A 3,107-nucleotide genomic window follows, 5' to 3' on the forward strand; every position below is an offset into this window, starting at 1 on the left:
CGCCACCACCTCAGGGCGGGCGGGGGGCGGGGCCGCCCCGGGGGCGGGGCCTAGGCCGCCCCGCCCCCCCGGACTAGGCGTCTACACGAGACGGCAGCGTCGTTCCTGCTCCGCACCAGCCCCCCCCAGGCAGAGGGATGCTTGGAGCCAGGTGACCACCACCCATGTCCAAAATTAAGCATCAAAAGGACCCTGGATGACTCTCTTGCCCTCAACAGCCCTAAGGGCAGCCCTGCTCAGGCAGCGCTTGCTCCGTGCAGATCCCCTTGGGGCCGGCCCTTTACCGCGCTGCAAAACCCTTACAGGACCCCCTTCGAGGGCGTGACAGCTGCCAACGAAAGGCCGCGGCGTTGAAGGACGGCTGCCCAGAGCCAGGAGGTGCCCGAGCCCTGGTACGCGTACCACCGGTGGCACACAGACACCGTGCCGGTGGTACGCGTTAACAGACCAATTATAACGACTTCCCCTGACAAAAATTTGCTGGTGGGACTGAAGGTTGAACTGGAAAATTTGCTGGTGGGACTGAAGGGTTGTGTCGTTTGAAGTGGGAGGTGCGCAACGCGCCGGAGTTTGGGAACCGCTCGCGGTCCCACCGCCCCCGGCTGTCGAGCAAGAGGACGGGCCCTAAACCCCGGGTTTTCCGAAAGCCGCCCAAACAAGGCTCGGACGCCGACTCCAGGTATCAAATCAAGCGAAGTTTATTTGGCGCGGGTTTGAAAACGAAGAGAACCGCCACGGGAAAACCTACAGCAGAATCGAGCCAAACCAGAACAAGTACAGTTAGGATCCAGCCTCAGTTACAACCTAATCATAAAAGCGAGAGAAAAGAAATACATCTCCGAAAGTGTCTCCGTCTTTGCCTGGTTCCGGATGCTGGCACCGAAATTGCTGCTTCGCGGCGCTGCGTGCTTCGCGGATGTGCTGTACCTTTCATCTGTTGACTCAGATGTCAAATACAATTACAGATGCGTTTCTCGGTTACAATGGATTTGATTACATTAATTAACCCCTTTTGATTTCCTCGTCTACTGCCTGCATTTCGACTGCTGTTTGAATTTCAGAAAACTCGAGGAGCCTATTTAAGGCTTTTAACTTGAATACGTAAAGGTGGCGCGTCAAATAATTAATACTGTGATCTGTTTCAATGGTAACGGGGAGCGAGCAAACCTCTTCTAAAGGGGAAACCCCTTCTAAACCTCTTCTAACTGCTGTCTGAGGTACCTCTACCCCAGAATAAATGTCACAAAACATACAAAGCACAGACCGGATACAACGTCTTTACAGCTACCCGTTGTATTGGCCACTGGAAGTACCCACTGCTGCTGCCTGATTCAATGATGAAAAATGGGTTGGAAATGTGTAAATCGCAGTTTTTATTCTACTCCTACAACCATCTGTGAAGCCTTAGATTAAGAAGGGGAATCCACAAGGTATTCCCTTTAACTCCACTTCCTCTTGACCAGACTGGACAAAGCCCTTGAGAATATATGGTAGATTAAGAAATTCTGCTTAAAAACCCCAATTCAGTCATGTCTTTTACAGATCTAGGTTGAATAATTCTGCAACTTGACCCCAGACCTCTGTTGTGGCCAGGGATCAATACTGAAATGTCACCGTTTGCTAAGCAATGTCTGAATGGGTATTTACTCCAACTGGGACCCACCCTCTGTCTCTCGAACACAGATACTCTTAGCCATGTGCTTGCACAATTTGTTTAGCGCTTTTTAAGAACAAGCAAAAGGATGCCCTCTGCAGCGGGTTTGTGCGGTGGCAATTTAGGTCACAAAGACATTTGCTGTATGGCATTTATACAGCTACGCTTAAGCTTCTTCAGTTTGCTTAATTTGTTTCAGCCTTTTTTCATGACCTACTAACACATGCGTCCTTCTTGTATTACTTCTAATAGTTAGAATTAGTCACAAATAACCTTTACCTATTGGCAAATGCATTTGATATACTAGCAAATATCAGTACATGCTACCCAAACATTGTTACGTAATTGTGAAGTCACTTATTTTCAACCATCCAAGCGATAATACAAGAAGAATATTCTGATAATACTGTTAAAATGCTTCAAACAACACAGAAATTCAGCTCAGAAGACTTTTAACCAGTGAATCTCTTTTCGGTCAAATGTACACACAGCTTAAACACATTAGCAGGAACAAAGTATTTTAGATAGGTTGCTTTGCCATATGGGATCCTGTTAAAAAAAAAAAAGGTCAGCAGCCACAGACCATTAGACTGCGTTTCTCAAGTACTTTTGAGTAATTGGCCACATTACCTTAGCATCAGTCCACTTTTGGTATGCTATTTGTTACCCATTGTTAAGCTCTGCCTTTATGTTTAATATTTATTCAACATCAATATGAACTAAAAGTGTGACTTGATTTAAATGTTAAATCACAGCAAAATATTAAGTTTAAATGGCAATTCAGGTGGAGAAAATGTCTCAATGTACACAGGCAGCATCTCTCTTTCAAGCTGTCAGAACAATATAAAAAAAAAAAAAAAACCAACTCCAGAGGTACCGGGTAACAAAAAGATAATACTGATTCACCACGTGTATCAAGTACGCCGAGTTAATTCATCTATACTGAATAAGGCCGCTTGATTTCCAAACAGACAACTTGACTCCCTATTTTGACAGGAATCATGTAACATCACACCACTCACAATTTCACGCATAATTTGCCACCAAAACCTCATGCCAGATAGTTTCACACTTACTTCATTCCAATTTTGAAAGGGGAGTGTGAAGGGGCCTAACCTGTTATCCCTACTGTTTTGGCAGGTCAGTGGATGCGATGCACCAGGATGCTAGAACAGATTTTTCAAATAAATCATCACAGCTGGCTGGTTAGTGTGAGGTAGTAAATCCCTATCCTGTGTTTGATCAGCAGTCTATGATGGAGCTGACTGGTACCATAAGAACGTTAATTAATGCATGCAGACAACAGGAAGCAATGTGATTCTTTAATGGAGGAATACGGTGGGGTAAAGGAAAAATGTGGATGACGAACTAAAAATGGGAAGGGGGAGAAACTGAAGTGACCTCAAGCTTTATTATAGAATACCACTTCATTTTATTTATATATATATATATA

This window comes from Alligator sinensis, unplaced genomic scaffold, assembly GCF_000455745.1.
Source record: "Alligator sinensis unplaced genomic scaffold, ASM45574v1 scaffold50_1, whole genome shotgun sequence".
NCBI classification, from domain to species: Eukaryota; Metazoa; Chordata; order Crocodylia; family Alligatoridae; genus Alligator; species Alligator sinensis.